This window comes from Bubalus bubalis, chromosome 3, assembly GCF_019923935.1.
Source record: "Bubalus bubalis isolate 160015118507 breed Murrah chromosome 3, NDDB_SH_1, whole genome shotgun sequence".
Lineage (NCBI taxonomy): Eukaryota > Metazoa > Chordata > Mammalia > Artiodactyla > Bovidae > Bubalus > Bubalus bubalis.
This window is the reverse complement of record NC_059159.1, coordinates 165485782-165509057: the sequence shown is the minus strand read 5'-3', so window position 1 is coordinate 165509057 and position 23276 is coordinate 165485782. Positions and strand designations below refer to the sequence as shown.

Here is a 23276-nt window from a genome sequence, read left to right as displayed (position 1 = left end):
AGCTCCTAACCTTCAGACATCTTCCATCAGTGTTGATGCGGGTGCTGTCAAATGCAATATTTATAACTCTTTATGGACCAGACATCTGCCTGCATCCTTCAGGAGGCCTGAGGAAAGCCAGTTCTGAGGCAAGACACAAATGTGTCACCTGAACAAGTAGGATGTATTCTATGACAGCCTCAGACAGCCCTCATTTCAGTCTTCCTGTAAGACTTCCCACCTGGTTCAGTCATCAGAAACAGGGTCTGTTCCCCATGTCTCATCCTGCCCTAGTGGTACAGAGACTTACGCTTCAGGGGCTTATAATGCCCCACACAATTTCTTAAGAAGCAGGAGCCCTTGTCCTGCTTTATATCGTTTAAGAAAAGTCATTTTGTCATTAAGAACTAAAATTCTTATGCTCAAATCAGCAGTGACCACTAGTACAATGGTTTTGCATAATGGTACCTGCAGTTCATTAATAAAAAGTCATTTTCCCTATTTTCATCTCTGAAAGCAAGATAATCACACACAGAATTTTCACAATTATCTGTAAAAAAGGGTTAAGTTTGGTCCCGAGGGCTGTTTTAGGGTTGATGGGATACAAAAGAATCCATGATGTTCAGGGAGCATGTCTGCACTTAAACTTGGGCCATCACTGGGAACCTGCTTTGATTCCTTTACTCAACAGTTAGAAAGAAAAGGTCTAAGATAACCTCATAGTCTCAGATGGCTGTAGTTCAATAGGAATATAAAATAAGGACGAAAATTATTGAAACTCACTGTAGAAAATACTTCGTGTTAAAAAGTTGGATGGCATAGTGGTTAAGATTTTGAACTTTAGAGTCAGACTTGTTTTGACCTTGACTGACTGTGTGTCTTTGGGCAAGTCATTTGATTACCTGAGCCATTTTATTCCTCGTTTGTTTTCTGTTTTTTAAAATGGAGAGAGAGCAGTTGTGTGACTTAAACAAGATAAGTAATGTACTTAGTACATCACTCCAAGTCAGCTATTACTATTCATTGGGTTTTTTTTTTTTTTCCAGTCCAGAGGAAAGGATCTTAGATGGTTCCCCATAAGCAGTAGCAGCTACTTGGTGGCTCAATGGACCTGGGAGAGGGTGGAAGCTGTAGCATTCTACTTCTGCTCCCTGTTGGCCCAAGGTTTCAAAAAACTCAAATATTTCTGCTCCCTGTTGGCCCAAGGTTTCAAAAAACCTCAAATATTTCTGTTCGTCATTGGCCCAAGGGTTCAAAAAAACCTCAAATTATTTTAAAATATTTAAAAAATAATTTTATTTCCTTTATTTTTGGCTGCACTGGGTCTTCGTTGCTGCACTGGGTCTTCGTCGCTACACATGGGCTTTCACTGCAATGAGTGGAGGCTACTCTTTGCTCCAGTTTTCAGACTCTCACCGGTGGTGGCTTCTCTTGGTTGTGGAGCGCAGGCTCTAGGCACTCGGGCCTGGTTGCCCAGCGGCATGTGGAATCTTCCCAGGCCAGGGATCGAACCTATGTCCCCTGCATTGGCAGGCAGATTCTCATCCACTGAGCCACCAGGGAAGTCTTCCTCCACTGCTTTTCTTAGCTTGTGTTCCTTGACAATCACATAAACCCCAGGAGTTTGAACTCCCACCCAAGATGCTAAGATTTTGCATTTCTGGACAATGCAGTTTGTCTCAGACGAAATATTCCCCTCTCTGTGGTTGCAAACTTGTTTATAAATGACATCATCCTCTCAGGGATTGAAGCCAAAAACCTTATTGACATCCTTGATATTTCCTTTTCCTCCTTTCCTTTACCTTGTATCATCTGCCATTCTGCCCACCCCCTCATTCCGATCTTGTACAATCAAGTCTTATCTGCTATTTCCTGAATTCAACCACAGCCATGACCCCATGTAGATCACTGTCAGCTTTCGCCTGATGGGCTGCAGCAGCGCCTCTCCACGTCCTCCACCTGCCCCCTGCTCCACCTCCATTTTGAGCCCGCTGCTTCTGCCTTGTCCATTGTCAACTCAATCTCTACTCTGCAGAGAGGATGATTGACATCCAGCCACAACCAGGTTCTGGCATGTTCTGGTCCAAAAGATGTAAGCAGAAGTCTATGGAGTGGCGTTTCTAGGGAATCTGTGATTTTCTTGATTAAAAAGAGATGGCTTCAAGTGGTACACATCACCTTTTTCTCTTCCCTGTTTTTGTCTGACACACAGATTGATGACTGGAGAAGGAATCATCTTGACACCAGGGGGATGAATGTTATAAATCAATTTGGTGAAGCAGGAAGCTACAAAAGCCTGTTTTTCTTGATGACTTCTTGGAGCAGGAGTGGTAACCTAGGACCGTCAAGCTCCAGACTTCCATTCCTACACAAGGAAGATAAATCTCTATTAGGTTAAGTAATTGAATCTTGGTTTCTGTTACTGAAGTCAGATTCAGTCTTAACTGATAGACTCTCCCATCAACTACAGAAGCAGTTTGTAAACTTCAGTAAGTGTCCAAACCAGTGGGATGCTTGACACAAATTCACAGTGGGGACTTCGCCCCGATGGATTCTCTCCTAAGTAGATCTGCAGTGGGGCCCTGGGACCAGTTTTATATAAAAGAATCCCAGAAGCTCCCAGGAGCTCCTATTATAGATATTCCATGTAAGAGAATTAGAGAAACACCAAATTCTAAAAATTACAATTGGTTAAGGAAGCATGCAAATTCTGAATTTATGAGGGATTTTGTGAGTTGGCCTCTGCCGCTTCTCCAGTATCATCTCTGGCCTCTCTCACTACCGTTACTTACCATTTGGTGACTTGACTTGTGCTGTTTCCATTTCTATGAAGCTCTTTCCACCTTTCTGGACCTGGATCCTTCCCAGCCCCCAAGATGCAGCTCAGTCATCCTCTCAACCTGGAAAGCTTCCATGAACCCTCAGGCTGTGCTTGTTGTCAGTCATTGAGGAGCCCTTGAGAAGTTCTGGATGGAGATAAAGTTCCAGAAGATGGGGGCAGGGAAGGAAGAACAAAATGTATGTATGGGCAGATCTGCCCACCCACCTGTTCCCACTTCTTTGGTTTGAACAGAGGTGGGAGGATAGGGAAGAAGATTTGTGAGGAATTTTTAATTTTTTTGGTTTAGTTTCAGTTCTCTTTTTATGGGCTTCCCTGGTGGCTCAGATGGGAAAGAATCTGCCTGCAATGCAGGAGACCCAGGTTCAGTCCTGGGTTGGGAAGATCTCCTGGAGGAGGGAATGGCTACCCACTCCAGTACTCTTGCCTGGAGAATTCCATGGACAGAGGAGCCTGGCAGGCTATAGTCCATAGAGTTGCAAAGAGTCAGACGTGATTGAGCAACTAACCCTTTTACTTTCCTCCTTTTATAATGATTTCTAGAGTCTGGGATCTGAGGCCAGAGCTGAAAGTCCACCCCAGAACTTCATTAATTTTAGTGGGCTGTTTTCTCTTTTCACTTTTCATTTACATTTCAAGAGTTAGCATCAACACCATGCATAATAGAAACAATCAAACAGGCCCCATGGAAACCAGGAACATCTAATTAAATCTCTACATTTTCAGGTCTAGTTCTCAAGGGACAAAAATAGTATTATCTAGTTGGATATTTATGGAGTTCATTCAGTCATTCAACCAAGTGTTCATTCATTTATTCACTTCCTTGCTCTGCACTGGCAAGATTCTCTTGGTTACAAGTAAAAAAAACACAACTCAAGCTGTCTTAGCCAGAGAAAAGGAATTCATTGGCTCACGTACCTGGAAAGTCCAAGAGTTCAACTGGCTTCCCACACTGGGGACTTAAATTATGTCCCCAAGAGTCTGTCTTCTTCCTCCTCTTTCTCTCCTTTCCTTTTCACCTTCTCCCACCTCTCACCTTCCCCTCCTTTAGTCAGGTCCTCTCCTTACAGCAAGTAAAAGAGGCTCCAGGAGCCCTAAGTAAACATCTTAGCAGCTTAGCAATCCAGGGAAGAGATTGTCTATTGCTCACCCCAGCTGAAAAATCCCAAGGAAAACTCCGATGTGGCTCCTGTTACATGTGCTTGCCTAAAACCAATTTATGTAGCTGAAGGTTGGGAATAGTCTGATTAGTTTGGCCTGGGACACAGGGCCATGTTGGAGAGTATGAGTGGTCAAGTTCAGCCCCATCTAATCACAAGGAATGTGTACAGTATATTGAAGAGACATAGTAAACAGATCCTACCATTTAACCCTTCCATGCATCCATCCATCTATCTACCCTTCCATCCAGCTACCCATCATCTATCTACTTTTCTATCTAACAAGCATTTAGTTAAAGCTTTTTCTGTGCTTGGCACTATACAGACACTCATGTATAGATCACCTATCATATAGCTAAAAGGCAGGATCAGGGCTTGGTCCAAACTAGGTACTGAATATGTGTTTGAGTGAATTAATAGATGACCCTCAGTCTTAAGTCTGGGTCAATAGAACAATGAGGATGCCCCTGACAAAAAGTGAGAGTGTGGATAGGAAAAGGGGTTCTAGAGAGAAGGGGCTGTGCTGGGCAGATGTCTTGAGTATCTCATGTTGCCCCAGCGCTCTTGGTGCCATCACTGATCCCCTGGCAGCAAGATAGCCAGGTAAAGATGGGAATTATCTGCCGCTTTGCACTGCCTGTCTCAGAGGCTGGGGACTCAGGCAATTATTCTGAGCCATCAGATGAATAAATATTTAGGAATGAGAGTCATCAGGGAGATGTGATGGCATTTAAACAGTGACACATATACTGGGCTGCTTTGGGGAGGCCTAGTAATGAGCAGGATGGAGAAACTGGGAGAACAAGAGGCCAGCATCCAGGACACTAATCAGCCAGTGACTACATTCCTTGTTCCCTTCCTCTCCCTCAGGGGAATCTCCCAGGGAAAGGAAGGACACCCTTACCCGCTCTCTTTGGGGCTGTTATGTCCACAGCATTTGGATCATGTCACCGGGCCCTCTGTGTTTCCACCAGCGACAGGAAATGTCCTGGTCTTTGCTGTAAAAATGTCCACCCCCCAACCCCCATGCTTGCCACTCGCTTTAAATAGACACTAGCTCCATGCAGTCCACAGGCTGAGTCAGGTAGGAGCTCAGAGGTGGTTGAAGGACAGGATTTTTATGAGCATTCTCAACTTACAGTGCATTCATTCATTTGCTCAAGTGTTAATTCACTCATAAATGATCTCCTTCTTTCATTCATTCATTCAACAAACATAGGCAAGCCATATGGTTAATTACCTGCCCAGATCCCTTCTTACTGTTTCTGTGCCCATTCCCTCTCCTTAGCTGTGTGTTCTCTTCCAACAGCAAACATCTGTGGCTCTTTTGGGGAATTTACATCCTGGAAACCCCCAGGGTGACTTTACCAATGACTGTGGAGTGCAGGATTCAGAAAGTCCCAGACTGCTGGCCTCTAATCAGGAAAAGTGAAAGCGGCTCAGTCGTGTCCATATAGTCGTGCCCACTATACAGTCCATGGAATTCTCCAGGTCAGAATACTGGAGGGGTAGCCTTCCCCTTCTCCAGGGGATCTTCCCAACCCAGGGATCGAATCCAGATCTCCCACAGTGCAGGTGGATTCTTTACCAGCTGAACCACAAGGGAAACCTCTACTCAGGAAAACTGAGGTGCAGTTTACACTCTAGGGTCCCCCAAAGGATCAGGCTGAAGCTGCCCTCTGAGGGATTTTGTCTGAAATTGCACTTGGGCCCAGAGGGCTGGGACTAGGGTGAGGCAGGTGAGGCAATGGGCTGCAAAATTTACGGGGACATTTATTCCCAGGTTCGTGCACAAACCTCCATGTGTCTTGCACCCTGGGGCCTCACTCGGCTCCCCCAGCCCTGCAGCCTGCTTGCTGGCCTTCCTCCTCTTTCCTATCTCCTTCCCCTGCTCTTTTACAGGGTTCTCCTGGCAGTTCTTCCAGAACTACCCACGTGCCCACAAATCTTCATCTCAAGGTCTGTTTATGGGAGATCTGATCAACATCAACTGAGTAAGTGCCTCGTGTCGGAAACTGTCTTGTGAACACAGAAAGGATTAAGACATATCCTCTACCTTTTGAGAGCTTACAGTCTGGTGGGACTACATAGTCCTGGGCCCTCTCTCTGCAAATAACCATGCTCCCTCGTAGCTTGGGCAACAGAGCACCTACCCAAGTGCTCAACTGACCCGCCTGAACTGCCTTGTTCCTCAAAGCTGCCCAAGACTGCCACTTTGAGGAGAATCCACAATACATGGAAAATTAAGAGGAGTTTTAAAAATAATTGTCTTTGCAGACATTACTTTGCTGACAAAGGTCTGTCTAGTCAAAGCTGTGATTTTCCCAGTAGTCATGTATGCATGCGAGAGTTGGACTATAAAAAAAGCTGAGCACCGAAGCATTGACACTTTTGAACTGTGGTTTGGAGGAGACTCTTGAGAGTCCCTTGAACTGCAAGGAGATCCAACCAGTCCATCCTAAAGGAAATCAGTCCTGAATATTCATTGGGAGGACTGATGCTGAAGCTGAAACCCCAATACTTTGGCCACCTGATGTGAAGAACTGACTCATTGGAAAAAACCCTGATGCTGGGAAAGTTTGAAGACAGGAGAAGGGGGTGACAGAGGATGAGATGGTTTGATGGCATCACCAACTTGATGGACATGAGTTTCAGCAAGCTCTGGCAGTTAGTGATGGACAGGGAGGCCTGGGGTGTTGCAGTCATAGGGTCACGCAGAGATGGACTCGACTGAGCAACAGAACTGAACAGTCAATTGCAGAAGACATCCATGGATTTGCATGCTGTAAAGACAAAGAGATGTGTTCTCAATTATCTTACAGTATTTGCATTTGAGGTTTAGTACAATCTCACCTGCAGGAAAGACATTTGTCCCTTGTCATCACAGTGCCTCGCTGTAGGTGAGGTATGAGGCCAGAGTGCTCTGAAGCATTCCGAAAAGAAATCATGGAGCCCACAAAGGGATTTTACACTTGGAGTATGTCCCAGAGACCTGCTCCCGCAGCACACACGTGTGTTAAATAGATTCCCCCTAAATCCATGTCTACCTGGAACCTCAGAATGTGACTTTACATGGAAATAGTTCCTTAAAAAAATTATTTATTTATGGCTGCGCTGGGTCTTCGTTGTTTTGTGCGGGCTTTCTTGAATCGCCATGAGCAGTGGCTGCTCTTTCCTGCAGTGTGCAGGCTGTTCGTTGCGGTGGCTTAGGCACGCAGGCTTCAGTAGTGGACACATAGTCTGAGCAAGAAACACACACACACATTTGTGCTGTGACCCAGCAAGTTTCCTGAGGTTAGTTTTTTGGATGGGGCACAATCTAAGTTATCTTGATTAATACAGAAGCCATAAAGTCTCACTGTCTTCCAGCTGGAACTATGTCCAGAGAATTGTTGCACCGTGCTGTGGGCAGAGAGTTGCACCCAGAGCCAGACACATCCTCTAGCTGCTTTACAAATACTCCAGAGTCTGGATAGATCTTCCTGTGTTTCAAATTGGGTAAAAAAGAAAAACCTGTGATTTATGTATTAATATTTTAATTGTATAAATAAAAGTTTCATAGTTCTATAAAAAGTTTTATAGATAAGAAAAAGACAAACATCTTTGTAGAAAAACGATCTAAGGTATACATGAAAAAACGCTCAATTTTACCAGTAATTAAAAAACAGCAACCCAACACATAATTTTGTATGTGATGAAGGAGAGATAAATTAGATAAATTAGGATTAATATACACACACTACTATATATAAAATAGGTAACCAACAAGGACTTATTGCATAGCACAGGGAACTGTACTGGATATCTTAGAAAGAATCTGAGAGATTCATTTATATGTGTGTACATGTATGTGTGTGTCTGTTTAATCGAATCCCTTTGCTGTATGCTTGAAACTAACGCAGCATTGTAAATTAACTACACTTCAATTTAAAAAAGAAATCATGTAAAATGAAAAACTGGAAAGTCTTAACCCCTAGTATTCAGAATGTGATCTTGTTTGGAAATAAGGTCTTTGCAGCTGCAGGCAGTTAAGTTGAGGTCACAATGGAGCAGGGAGGTTCCTAATTCAATATGATGGGTGTCCTTACAATAAGATGGCCATGTGAAGACAGAGACGGGTGGAGAAAGCCCCTTGATGATGAGGGCAGAGACTGGAGTTAGGCAGTACAAGTCAAGGAACACCAGAGATTACCAGCAAACCACCAGAAGCTAGGAAAAGCAGGAAGGATTCCCCTGCAGTTTTCAGAAGGAGCGTGGTCCTGCCAACACCTTGATTTTGGACATTAGCCTCCAGAACCGTAAGACAATAAGCTTCTGGTATTTTCAGTCACGTGGTTTGTGGTAAGAACAACCCTAGGAAACTAAGAAAACCACTTCTCACTTCTCACACTGGAGAAGAGTAAGTTCCCCAGGGTTTACTAGACTGTTCCCAAGGGGTGAGGAATACGCACTCTTCTGCACTGCTGATGAGAGACTGTGCTTGGGCAGTTTTTTTTGATGAATGAATTGTAAAGTGTATCAATTTAACAGCCTTAAAATACACATATACCTTTTGATCCAGCAGGTATATTTCTACAAATTTATCTGGAGAACTAAGAAAATAAAAAGATGATTATAGCTACACTGATAATAGGGGAAGTTATAAAATAATCTATATGTACAAAATAAGGGATTACTTAAATAAATCATAGCATATTCTATGCACCCATTAAAATAATATAATATAATATATTGCCCCAGAAAAGGCTTTATAACATATTGTAGAAATGCTAGAGAAATTTAAATGATGAAGTACATATACAGGATGATAGTGTTTTTTGTAAGAAAAGACATATATATTTACACATATACATGTGCAAAGAAAAATGTCTCCAGGGTTTAGTAAAGTACTTGGCAATTAGTGTGTGTGCGTGCTAAGTCACTTCAGTCATGTCTGACTCTGTGCGACACTATGGACTGTAGCCTGCCAGGTTCCTCTGTCCACAGGGTTCTCCAGGCGAGAATACTGGACTGGGTTGCCCCTTCCTTCTCCAGGGGATCTTCCCAACCCAGGGATTGAACCCACATCTCTTACCTGCCCTGCATTGGCAGGCGGGTTCTTTATCACTAGCGCCACCTGGGAAGCCCTTGGCAATTAGTAGATACTCAATAAACATGTACTGAATAAACTAATGAATCATGAATAAGAGTTAAAAACTAAAAAAAAAAAAAAAGACTAAAAAAAAAAGAATTATAAACTAAAACTAGTTTTCTGTGGGTGGTGAAACTATGGGTAATCTTTTTTTAAATGTGCTTTTATTGTTTTTAAATGATATCTATTTCCTCATTTCTACATGATAAGCATGTGTTACATCTATACTAAGAGGAAAAGAAAGAAGAAAAAAGAAAACGAACCCTTGGGTGTCTATTTCCATTCTGCTATCAACTTATTTTTTAAAATCATAACTTCCCTTTTCCCCTCACCCTGCCTCTGTTCCCAGAAAGAAGTGAGGGTTGGTTCGATGACCTCCACGCCCTTTCGGTGGTCTGGTGGAGGGAGTCGGGTGTGGAAGGCTCTGTAGAAGAGGGAACAGGAATGAAACAGAACTGGGAACAGAAAGATCCCTCAGGAGCTCAGTGAAAGCACGTGGGTGAGGGAACCTCTGACTGAATCCTGCTGGGGCCTCAGAGACCAGCACGAGGCACGTCAGAGCTGCCCAAACACTGTCAGCTTAACTGGGCCTGAAGTCACATCACACCTGAATCCTGGTTTGTAAAAAGCCAGCAGAGAAGCCAAACAAACAAGGATAGGAACTGAAAGTTACACCAACAGAGGTTGGCTTAGGAGAACCCAAAAGACTGACTCTCGAGAGCTATAGATCTCTGTAAGGCTTACTGCAGCCATTCTGGAAAAAAAAAAAAACAAAAACCCTAGTAATTCTTCAAATGATTAAATGTGGAGCTTCCGTAACACCCAGGAGCTCTTCTCCTAAGAGAAATGAAAATGTATATTCACACAAAAACCTGTACATGAATGCGCCAAACAGCACTATTTGTAATAGCCAAAAGGTAGAAACAATCCAAACGTACCTCAGTGGATGCATGGATAAACAAAACAGTCTGTCCTTACAATGTGATGACTTAGAGCAGTGGGATGGGGTGGGGGTGGGAGGGAGTTTCAAGAGAGGGGGATAGATGTATACTTGGGGCTGACTCACGCTGTCGAATGGCAGAAACCAACACAACATCGTAAAACAATTATCCTCTAATTAAAAGATAAAGTAAATATATAAAATGAATAACCAACAAGGACCTACTGTATAATAGAGCACAGGGAACTCTGCTCAATGTTATTTGGCAGCCTGGATAGGAGGGGTGTTTTGGGGAGAATGGATACAAGTATATACATGGCTGAGTCACTTTGCTGCCCTCCTGAAATTATCACAATATTGTTAATTGACTATACCCCACTATAAAATAAAAAGTTTTAAACAAAATTTTAAAAAGGAATGCAGTACTACTATATGCTATCACATGGAGGAGCCCTGAAAACTTTGTGCTAAGTGAAAGAAGCCAGTCACAAAGTGCCACATATGGTTTGGTGGTATTTATGTGAACTGTCTAGAATAAGCAAATCTCTAGAGAAAGCAGATTGGTGGTTGCCTAGGGATCAGGGGGATAGTGTACTGGAAGGTCTGGGAGCCAAAGGGTATGGAGCTTCTTTTTAGGGTGATTGAATATGTTCTAAAATTGATTATGGTGATGCTTTCACAATTCTGGGAAAATATTCTAAACTATTGAATTGTTTAAATGGGTATATTGTATGGTACATGAATAATACTTTAATAAAGCTGTTGCTAAAGTAAGAAAGAAAAAGAATAAAACCTCTAAGGCTGCCTTTCCCCAAATTAGTTCAGTTCAGTTCAGTCGCTCAGTTGTGTCCGACTGCAACCCCATGAGCTGCAGCCCGCCAGGCCTACCTGTCCAACACCAACTCCCGGATCCCACCCAAATTCATGTCCATTGAGTTGGTGATGCCATCCAACCATCTCATCCTCTGTCATCCCCTTCTCCTCCTGCCCTCAATCTTTCCCAGCATCAGGGTCTTTTCAAATGAGTCAGCTCTTTGCATCAGGTGGCCAAAGTACTGGAGTTTCAGCTTCAACATCAGACCTTCCAGTGAACACCCAGGACTGATCTCCTTTAGGATGGACTGGTTGGATCTCCTTGCAGTCCAAGGGACTCTCAAGAGTCTTCCCCAAACTAGTTTATCAGTTTATCCTTTAGGCAAGTGTGATGACAGCTCCTATTTCTTAAGGACACCCCTGTACCAGGCAAGGGTGTTAATCACGCATGGAGCTGGAGGACAAGAGACATGTTGCCCAGTCACTCCTTTTACCCCAGCCAACAGTCCGCAGGTATGTGAGCGAAGCCACCCTAGTTCTTCCAGCTGCCAATCCTCCTAATGACAGAGCCCAGCAGAGATCAGTTAAGCTGAACCATACCAGAAGAATTGCCCAGCTGACCCACAGAAGTATGAGCTAAATAAATGATTGCTGTCTAAGGGTAGTTTGTTATGCAGCAGAAACTAACCGACACACTTTTCATACAGAAGTCCGAGAGTTCCTTTGGAGAATGTATCAAGCTGTGGAGCTGCTGGGTTACAGCTTGGGCATATCTTCAAGCCTATTAGAGATTGCCAAGTAGTTTTCCACAGTCGTTGTGCCAATTTACACTCCCACCAGCCCTGTAGGTGGTACCTCTTGTACCATCCTCTTGCTAATACTCAATAATGTTAGATATTTTGATTTTTGCCAATCTTATAGGTGTGAAATAATGTCTTATTGTTGTTTTAATCTGCAATTTCCTGCTCACAAATGAGCTGGAATGTCTTCCCTGACATTTATTGGTTGGATGGGGTTTCTGCATTTTTCCACCTGCTATGGAAAAGATCCCCACTCATTCCTTAAGACGCATGAAGAAGTAAGGCTTCAATTCCTGAGTACCTTCTCCAACCAACTCTCTTCCACTCCCTTCTCCCTTAAAATTCAGCTCAGGCACTGTCTCTCTAGGAAGCCTTTCCTGACTTCCAGCCCCTCCATTTGATCAGGCCCTTCTGTGCCAGGCTCGGCTCCTTGCCTCTAAGCACCCACCTCACTGCTGTGTAACTAACTCCCCTCCTTCAGCAGAGGTCAGAGAACCAGGGAATCAGTGTTCTTTCCAGGACCTGCCCTCTCAGCTCAGCGCGGAGCCCTGGGCGGGCTCTGTCCCAAACAGCTCTCCGTGGGGAGGGCTCAAAAGGGCAAATTTGAATGAACCTCACAAACCCTGAGACCATATCTTAACCTTTGTTTGTTGTCTTGATGGTTTATAGAGGGGTTGCAAGTTCATCTCACTTTGACTTAGCAATAATAATATTGCTAAATAAATTAATTGTTATTATGTTTATGGCATTTAATGAAGACTAGCCATGTGAGGGGCACTGCACTTAGCATATTACACTCATTTTATGACTGAATTCTCAGAGACCACACAAGGAAGACAGGTACAATGTTTATGTCCCTTTTATAGGCCCAGAAAATGAGGCTCTCAGAGGTCGCTGAATATGGGTTTAATCCAAGGTCAGTCTGACTCTACAGCCTGTGTTTTGCTCTTAGTCATGGAGCCGTATTGCATCTATGAACCTGAGATCAAGATGCACAAAAAAGGGAAGTTAGCCCTGCAAACCTTCTATGAGTTTCCACTGCTCACCCTTCATCGTCCCCTCGTCTCGTTTAAGCTGAGGGAGGTGGGATTGATTACCCTTAGTTTACTCCCACTGGAAAGTGATTCAGTCACTTGCCCCTGGTTGCACGCTGAAGTGATGGGGAAGCTAGGACTCAAGACTGGAATCCTGAATCTGGATCTTCAGTGCTTGGGACCTGTCCACCACTACCTCTTTGCAAATGGTCCAGGTGAAGACCCAGGTGAGGGTCCAGGCACCACAGCACTGGAATCACCCGGAGCCTGTGAGAAGCTCAGAGCGCCGGGTCCCATCTCAGATCTCCATCTGGGGTCTACATTGTAACAGGTACCTGGGAGATTCCTGTGCGTGTGTGTGGGAAGCCCTGCCCAACCAGGCTGCTTGAATTTGAGTCCCTCCGCCACCCGTCTGAGGGAAGGACCCTGAGCAAGTCATCATACTCTTTCAACTTCGGAGGCCCATCCCTAAAATGGGGAGAGTCAAATACTGTAACACTTCAAACACAGCAACTTTAAACAATCGTTACTAACCACGGGTATCCGTTTCCCAGGCCTGCTGTAACAGAAGACCACAATGACAATGACAGACGAGTGGCTTAAGAGGACATAAATGTATTCTTTCCCAGTCTGGAGGCCAGAAGCTCCAAATCAAGCCACTGACTGGGTGGGCTCCTGCTAGATGCTCTGAGAGAGGATCCATTCCATCCCGTCTTCCGGCTCTGGTGGCTGCTGGCGACCCGCGGTATCCTTGGCTGCTGGCAGCTTACATTCAGCCTCTGCTTTAGCCCTCATTGGGTCTCCTTTCATGTCCTGTGAGTCAAGTCTCCCTCTTTTCTCTCTTATTAGGACGCCAGTCATTGGGTTTAGGGCTCCCCTTCAGGTTGATCTCATCTCAGGATCTTTAACTTGATTGTGTGTTGGTTGCTCAGTCCTGTCTGACTCTCTGCAGCCCTGTGGACTGCACAGCCCACCAGGCACCTCTGTCCGTGGGATTTTCCAGGCAAGAGTATTGGAGTGGGTGTCCATCTCCTTCTCCAGGGGATCTTCCTGACCCAGGGCTTAAACTTGCGTCTTTTGTGTCTCCTGCTTTGGCAGGTAGATTCTCACACTGGAAAGTGAAAGTGAAGTCGCTTAGTCATGTCCAACTCTTTGCAACCCCATGGATTGTAACCTATCAGGCTCCTCCGACCATGGGATTCTCCAGGCAGGAATGCTGGAGTGGGCTGCGATTTCCTTCAAAGACCCTTATTCCAAATACGGTCGTATTCTGAAGTTCTGGGTACACATGAATTTGTGGATGGGGGACACCATTCAACACACTGCAGCTTGTTATGTGTAGATGAATTGCCAAAAGAGTCCCAGTTGTTCCCATCCCTGGATCCGTGCCCCTTGCAACATAGACAGGCCTTGTGACTTGCTTTGCCGACAGAATGTGGTGGAAATGTGGTTCCGTTCTCTCTCTCTTGGATTGCTGTCTCCAACATAAGAGTCAGGTCAAGTTAGCTGACTGGAGGATGAGCAGTCCACATGGTGCAGAGAAGAGGCATCTTGGCTGAGGTCAGCACAGCCAGCCAGATTCTAGCTGATTTGCCAGCTGGCCAGAGATGCATATGCGAGCCTAGCCAAAAGTGGCCAAGCAGGCTCAGATCAGCAGAACACTCAGCCCAACCCCCATGAGTATTTATTATTGTATGCCACTGAAACTTTGTGGTTGTTTGTTATGCAATATTATCGTGGTAATTGATAACTGTTATATGACATCATATAAATTTTACAAGTAAAATAGTATAACAGCAAGTTTCAGTCCAGTAGTTGTAATCTCAATAGATTATTCAAATCTCCCTACTATGCAAATTTCAGGAGAACTAAGACTTTTTCTATTTTATTTTCCACTACATCCCCTCTTCTTAGAATAATGCATGGTACTTAGCATTTGTTGCATGGATGGACAAAATCCAGGCTCTGCCTCTTGAAGGTTTAGATTCCTGGCCTCAGTTTTCTTGTCTATTAAACAGGGATAATGCAGAAAGATGGGAGAGCTGACTTGAGTTTTAAATGAAGAAAGCAACATAACGTACCTGATACAGAGTAAGCTCTAAAGAGAAGGAAGTATTATTTGGAATACATACGTGCACATGCATGCAAGCTCAGTTGCTCAGTTGTGTCTGACTCCTGTGACTCCATGGACTGTGTCCCACCAGGCTCCTCTGTCCATGGAATTCTCCAGGCAAGAATACTGGAGTGAGTTGCCATTTCCTACTCCAGGGGATGTTTGTGACCCAAGGATAGAACTTGAGTCTCCTTTGTCTCCTGCATTGACAGGCAATTTCTTTACCAGTGAGCCACCCAGGAAGCCCATTATTTGGAATAGGGAGGTCTTAATCTTTGGGGGTCATGGACCGCAGAATTTAGAGAGACAAAAGATTAATACACACATGTGGAAAAATATGTGCACAGTTCCAAGGATTTAACAGATGCACTGAAGCACCAGCCCAAGGTTAACAGACCATAGTTTAGAGGTATTTATAAATTATTTGGCTTCCCTGGTGTCTCAGCTGGTAAAGAATCTGCCTGCAATGCGGAAGACCTGAGTTCGAGCCCTGGATTGGGAAGATCCCCTGGAGAAGGGAAAGGCTACCCACTCCAGTATTCTGGCCTGGAAAATTCCATGGACTGTATAGTCCATGGGGTCACAAAGAGTCAGATACGACTGAGTGACTTTCAGAAATTATCAGTTGTCTTTTTTATTATGTCCACTATCAGTTCAGTTCAGTTGCTCAGTCGTGTCCGACCCTCTGCGACCCCATGAATCGCAGCACGCCAGGCTTCCCTGTCCATCACCAACTCCCGGAGTTTACCCAAACCCATGTCCATCAAGTCGGTGATGCCATCCAACCATCGCATCCTCTGTCGTTCCTTTCTCCTCCTGCCCCCAATCCCTCCCAGCATCAGGGTCTTTTCCAGTGAGTCAACTCTTCGCATGAGGTGGCCAAAGTATTGGAGTTTCAGCCTCAGCATCAGTCCTTCCAAAGAACACCCAGGACTGATCTCCTTTAGGATGGACTGGCTGGACCTCCTTGCAGTCCAAGGGACTCTCAAGAGTCTTCTCCAACACCACAGTTCAAAAGCATCAATTCTTCGGTGCTCAGCTTTCTTCACAGTCCAACTCTCACCTCCATACATGACCACTGGAAAAACCATAGCCTTGACTAGATGGACCTTTGATGGCAAAGTAATGTCTCTGCTTTTGAATATGCTATCTAGGTTGGTCATAACTTTCCTTCCAAGGAGTACCTAATAAATGCTCCATAAGGAGGTGCTGCTGAATGAGCTAGTATTAAAAATGGATCAACTCTCCTGAAATATTTTAGTCAACGACCATCTCAGCCCATGAGAAGGTCTTCCAGGCCCATCACCCGTAAGGAATGAGGAATGACCTTGGCTTACTCTGACAAGCAAAAACAATAGCACAGGGCCTTCTCCACGAGACCAGCAGAGCCACCCCCCGCCACAGTCTCCCTCAGCCACCCTGCCCAACCTCTTTACAATTCGGTAAAAAACTCCTTCCCTCCAACTCCCAAATCAGGACAAAGTGATTCTGAGATGTAACTGCAGTCTCCTTGCTACACTGCCTTTTAATTAGGCATCAAAAAGCCCTGGAGATCATACTGCTCCCTTGTAATGGTGTGTTCCAGAAAATGACTGCCATCGAGTTAAATTAAAGAAAGGTTATTCAACTGATTCGTTAGGCATATCTCCGCGGTGGTTGGATAGCATCACGGACTGTCTGGCTGTTACTTTATTTACAGAGTGAGGCATGAACACACATCCTTCTGAAAGATTATTGATGAGACAAACTAATTCTCATGGAATAGTTAGGAGAGGCTGAGAAATCATGTCTGAAATTGGAAGATAAGGGTTTTCACCAATCAGAGGTAGAGGAAGAAGTAGCTAACATGAATTGAGAGTATACTCTTGTGCACTGAAATGTATACCCCCAAATTCATACCCTGATGTCTTAACCCCAGGAGGTAACATAACTTCAGAACATGACTATATTTGGAGACAAGGTCATTGAAAAAGTGAATAAGAGGAGATCTTTAGGGTAATCCCGAATCTAATATGCTTTGTGCCCTTACAAGAAGAGGAAATCAACCTTGAATATTCATTGGAAGGACTAATGCTAAAGCTGAAGCTCCAATACTTTGGCCACCTGATGTGAAGAGCCAACTCACTGGAGAAGACACTGATGCTGATAAAGATTGAAGACAAAAGGAGAAGGGGGTGGCAGAGGATGAAACGGTTACAGTTAGATAGCATACCAACTCAATGGACACGAATTGGAGCAAACTCCGGGAGATGGTGAAGGACAGGGAAGCCTGGTGTGCTGCAGTTCATGGAGTCGCAAAGAATCTGACATGGCTTCGCAACTGAACAACAAGAAGAGGAAATTTGAATAGAGACATGCCGATAGACACAGAGGGAAGACACTGTGAAGATATAGGGAGAAAATAGCTATCTACATGCCACAGAGAGAGACCACAGAAGAAGCAATGCTGCTGACACCTTGATTTCAGATGTGTAACCTGTAGAATTGTAAGAAAAGAAAGTTCTGCTGTTTAAGCTGCTCAGGCTGTGGCATTCTGTTATGGCAGCCCCAGCAAACTAATATACGTGTCATATGGCAGATGAGTGCCTGGCAAATATGATTACATTGAATCCTCATTGCATTCTTTACTATCGGCATTGAATGGACAAGGAAACAGACCAGAGAGGTTAGTCACTTGCTCAAGGTCTTCTCAGCAGGCGAGTGGCAGAACCAGGATTTGAATCCAGCCCAGTCCGACTTTGCTGCCTGCCACCCACTGCTGCATCAAATTTTGAGATGAGGAGACAAGGCAATCACTAGCCTGCATGAATTTTAAAAGTCCCTTCCAAGGTAAACAGTCTATGGTTTTGTGCGCAGACATATTTTTAGCCAGCTCCACTGTCTATCATACTCTTGAAAGAGTGCCACCTTCGCTGAGAATTCTTTATGAAATACAAGTGCTGCTATAAATCTTCGAGAGCTGTTGGAGAAGATATGGGATGCTCCTCTAGGAAGATTCAGAATCCGCACCTGCAAATTGATGGCTCTCTATTGCTTTTAGGATATTGTCAAACTCACCAAACTTAGCCTTCCCTGTTTGTCATGATTCGCCCTTGCCCACCCTGTCTCCAGCCAAATCTCTGGCCACATGCTTGCTGAACCCAACTATACAGAACTTCCTTGTCGTTTCCTGAACAGTCTGCACTCATTCCTGCCTCCGTGTCGTTTTTCATGCTGTTCCTTCTTAGAGTCTCCTTCCCAGCAAGGCTACCTGGTGACCCCTTACTCATTCTCCCAGTGTCGCCTGTCACATCTCCCCTCTTTCAGGAAGCCTTCGTGACTTCACCTGGAAGAATCAGGGCTTCCTCCTCTGGGCACTTGCTACACTTTGTCCATTTTCTTTGTGACAGACACCTCCTGAGGTGACTCCCGCAGTGAGTCACACCCTTTTACGTTCCTCGCCCCATCAGTATGCTCAGAAGCACTGACTGGCTTTTCTAACCAACGATATATGGCGAAAGTGACAGTGAACCATTCTCTTGATTAGGTTACCTTTTATGACAAAGATAATGGTTTGGCAGTCCTGAGATTACCTGACACTGTAAAAGCCTTGATTTTAGTCTAGACTCTATCCTAGTCTTAGTGGACTAGAGACAGAGATTTCTCTGCTAGCTTTGCAGAAGTCAGCTGCCCTAGTGGGCCACATGGCAAAGGAGCTGTGACTGACGTCTAGAATCAGAGAGCAATCCCCAGCCAACAGTTAGCAAAAAGGTGGGGCATTTTGACCCTAGCAAAAAGGCGGGGCCTTTTGACCCTAGCAAAAAGGCACGGTCACAAAAGATAAACTCTGTCATCAGCTGAGTGAGTTTGGAAGTGGATCCTTCCCTAATCAAGCCTTTGAATGAGAACACAGCCCTGACGACACTTTGGTTGCAGTCTTTAAAGATACTGAGCAGAGGAACCAGCTAAACCAGACTCCTGATCCGTGGAAACTATGAGATAATAAATGTGTATTGTTTAAACTCCCAAGTTTGTTATAATTTGCTACATGTTGCTGCTGCTAAGTCACTTCAGTCCTGTCCGACTCTGTGCAACCCTGTAGACAGCAGCCCACCAGGCTCTGCAGTCCCTGAGATTCTCCAGGCAAGAACACTGGAGTGGGTTGCCATTTTCTTCTGCAGTGCATGCATGCATGCTAAGTCGCTTCAGTCGAGCAATAGATAATAACTAATACACTGTTACAACACATGGCCAGTATTATTCTTTATGTATTATTCCCAAGTAGATGGGAGCCATGCAAGCAAGGATTAGAGCTCAGGTCTTTCAGCCCCCCTCGGTGCTTGGCACATAGTAGGTACCTGATATATGTTTGTTGAATGAATGAATAAGTGTGATCTTTAAGGATCCACTTTATTTTTAAAACATCATTATAATTCTGGGATGTTGGAATTCCATGTACTGTTATATTTATAGAAGGTCAATAAGAATACCACATTTCCAAAGAACAAAGAAGAATGCAGACAGCAAGCATTCTTCTGTAACAGTTACAGATTCTCTGACACAATTTGCCAAGCAGTTGGGCGCACTGGGCCCTGTAAATGTAATAACGATGCCTGTCAAGTGTCTTTGAAGATGGTCAAAGTCAAAGGCAAAAAATCACAGAACTTGCTGAAAGGCAGCTAAGACCATTAGCTGCTATTTGACACCTGGAGGCAAGGTGACATTATGAGCCTCAAACCAGTCAGAGGAAGAGTCATCAGTCAGTCATGGAGACAGAATTCTAAATCTAAATCTGCTCAGATCCTCCAGAAAACTCTTCAAGTCTCCCCCTTGTCCTTGTCTCCCCCTCCCTTTCTCTTCTTCTGCCCTAGAAAGAAAAACTCAATTCTTAGAACTAGAAAAGCCGGCTGATCCCTGCCTCCAAGCTCCTCATTGTACAGATGGAAAGACTGAGGCACAGAGAGAAAGGATTTGATCAACAAGGTACTGAGGGTCCTAAAAACAGTGTGCTGTTTCAGAATTCGCAGAAGACTGTGGAGTTAAAAATAGAAACACAGGAAACAAAAAGTTTCCTTGAGGAACAGTGAGGAACTGAGTCAGTTAACCAGAAATTCAAAGCACCTAGCTTTTAAAAAACAAAAAGCTTTAGGAGATCAATACAGATAAGGCAAGCTAAGGAGTTACTTTCTTAAAGCAATTCTTACAGTAGCCCCAAACTGCCCTGGTCCCAGGCACCAAGCTACCTGCTTTACTTGCATTATCTCCACCAGCCTTCCAACTATTCCTTTTTTTTTTTTAAGCTGTTTTTATAGCTCTTTCTTTATTTTTTAATAAATGAAGAAACTGAGGCTCCTAGAGGTGACGTGATTCCTCCAGGGTTACATAAGCAGAAATAACTGAACAAAGTCTGTCTGTAGTACTGATCCTTTGCTATAATGCCAAAAGAAGGTACAGAGAAGGGGCTTCCAGCTGGGGAGTCTGGTGTGGGACCCTCATGCCAGGGCTCATCAGGCTCCCCCTCCAGCCACCTAATAGTATATTTAATGCACGAAACACAACAGCTCTCGACTGCTCCAGGAGGGCAGGAACCATGGTGATCTTGTTCCTACTGGGTCCCCCAGAACAGTTCCCTGGCAGAACAGAGGACGAGCTAAGAACAGTTGTTTGAATGATGAATGATGGACAGAGTGAAGGCATGAACTGGATGCTCCAGTTAACACGAGACGTGTGTATATTGAGGATGTTTTCACTGGGGGCTCCTCCAATCTGAACCATGCTGATGTTTGGAGTGAGTGTCCCTGTGTTAACCAATATATAATCCTCTGATTAAAGAAGCTCTTCCAGACCTCATAGCAATCGGATTACACACAGCACTCCTGATAAGGTCACTTCCACTGTTCTGCCTCTTTCCAGCTGACAGATCAGCTCCCTGCCGTTTATTATTGCCATCACAGTTCTCTGTTTCCCCAAAGCTGTGTGAGAAAAGTGAGTCTCAATTTCATCTGTCTTAATACGAGGTACAGTGAGAGTAGGTAGTGGGCTAGCATGGTGCGTGGCTAACTGCCCAGACCTTGGAGAAACCACTTCATAGCTCAGACACTCAGTTTTCCTCATCTGTTAACTGGGGACAATAATATTATCCATGTCACAGAATCCGTCTTGAGGATTGAAAGAGATGCCTGTAAAGAAAGGGCTTTGCTCTCTGGAAGCACTCAATAAATTTTCCTTTTAGTTACAAATAAGAAAGCCTGGGACAGATGGCTCTAGCTGCCACTGGGACTGTGGACAAGACAATGACCTTCTCTGACCTTGGTTGTCCTATCTGTAACCAACGGCGGCAGAGGGAGAGAACTAAGGATGCATTCAGCAGTGATTACTGAGCACCTCCCATGTGCTTGTGCTTTAGCTGAGCGCTGCACACACAGGTAAACGAGCTCTGGTCCTATTCTTGAGCGCCTCCTGTGCGGTAAGAGCTTTACCCAAGATGCATGCCAAGCCTTGTGGGAGTGCCTATTACGTGCCTGGCAGGGTGGTAAGTACTTTGCATACCTGAGTTCCATGGGTATTCACTGTAACACTGATGGCAGTGGCACTGACCCCCTGTTACAGGAAAGGGCACCCAGGGGCAAAAGCCCTCCAGTGACTTGCCCAAGGTCACACAGGTAACAGATATCAGGGATGGGCTTTGAACCTGGAGATCAGCTCTGTGCTCTAATGCCTTTCCAGCACAAACATCACATGATTCTCTGTTACCATGAGACAGACTCTGGAGATTATATCCAGGCTAAGATAAAGACTTATATCTCTTTTGTTTTCCTGACGCTTTCGTTCTTTCTCTTTTTCTCACCTCTCTCTTATCTCCTGGCACTTCCACCAACATTGTCTATATTACCTCCCAGTCACAGAGGTGAACGTGTCCCTTTTCTCTGCTGATTCCATACTCACTGCAGGGAAGAGACAGGCTGAGGTCTTGGAGCAGAAGTCATGACTTGGGTTGCTACTCTCCTTTTTTTTTACAGATCCCAGAGCTGGGAGAGGCTCCCTAGGCCACCCTGAACTGAATGGCTTTGAATATCCTCCTCCTGTGTCCAGGCTAAGAGCCCCGGGGGTCCCCCAAACCTCTCCATCTCCATCTCTCTGAATGATACTTTTAAAAAATATTTATTTATTTTTGGCTGTATTGGGTCTTCGTTGCTTTGCATGGGCTTTCTCTAGATGCGGCAGGCAAGCAGGGGTTACTTTGCATCACGGTGCCCAGAATTCTCATTGCATAGCTTCTCCTGTTGCAGAGCACTGGCTCTAGAGTCCAGGCTCAGTAGTTGTGGCACAGAGGTTTAGTTGCTCCGAGGCATGTGGAATCCTGCCAAACCAGAGATTGAACCCATGTCCCCTGCACTGGCAGGTGGATTCTTATCTGCTGCGCCACCAGGGAAGTCCTCTCAAGGATATCTTTTTATCAACCCCCCACTTATTTTCTCCACCACAAAATGTCAGCTTACCAACCAAGAATCATTAGGATGTGCCTTATTTTTAAACTTCTGACATTCCCAGCCCTACTTTCAAGAAGATGCAGTCTTTATGCCATTCCCATTGGGGGCCTTTTAGCATCTTTGAACTGGACAGGTGACAGGCTGCATGGCACAGTGATTGAGTAAGAACTCTAGAGTCAAATAGCCTGGGTTCAAATCCCAACTCTTTCATTAGCTACCTCTGTAACCTTGGGGATAGCTATGTCCCTACGTCTCAGTTTTCTGTCTGTTTTATAAGGATGATGGTGGTATCTTTTTTTTTTTTTTTTTCAGAATAATTGGGAGATTCAGTGAGTTAAAATGTTTACAAGTGTTTAAAACAGTGTCTGGCACTCAATAAACATTTGCTCTATTTTTTTATATGTCCCATGGGAAATGCATCTCAAATGAAATTAATCTCTATTGACTTCTAAGGATATGTTTCAGTAGATAAGAGGGAAGTGGGGGCAGGGAAGTGCCAAATGACTATAAAATAGAAAAAGAATTTTTAAATTGCTATTGAAAAGAGGAGAAACTGACAACGTCAGGCCTCCCTATGCACTGTGCCACATTCTCACTTACCGCACAGGATGTGGTATTTACAGCTGTCCTCAGGAGAGACAGGGAAGGCTTAGAAACTTCATTTTGCAATTGAGCAGGGAAGCCATTTGCCATGGGTCACTCAACTAGTAAAGGGACATTATGAAGTTGAAATCACGTTTTCTGCCCAATATTTAGGGTGCAATTTAATATGTTGTCTCTTGGTTAAAACAAACACATGAGAAATAAACAACCAAAAATTCAGTTCCACACAAACAACTTCTCAGTTGAAGACAAGTCAGTCTTCTTCCCTCTGCCTTTTCAACCACACCAGTGTGTCCGAATTTCCAGAAACATCCACAGGAGAAGGGCAGTGATTTGCCAGAGTTGGGGAATGACAGTGGACTATACAAAAAGGTGCTTTGGTGAAGACAGCCAAA

General features: G+C 44.5%; 1 long non-coding RNA gene across 1 annotated transcript; it reads right to left on the bottom strand.

Annotated features, from left to right (window-relative positions):
* Positions 1 to 1311: 1311 nt before the first annotated feature.
* Positions 1312 to 7025, bottom strand: LOC112583570. Its single transcript, XR_003107611.3, has 3 exons — positions 6614 to 7025; positions 2772 to 2945; positions 1312 to 2344 (listed from the first exon to the last, which is right to left on the bottom strand). It is a non-coding gene; the product is annotated as an uncharacterized LOC112583570 (long non-coding RNA).
* Between the last annotated feature and the right edge of the window lie 16251 nt (positions 7026 to 23276).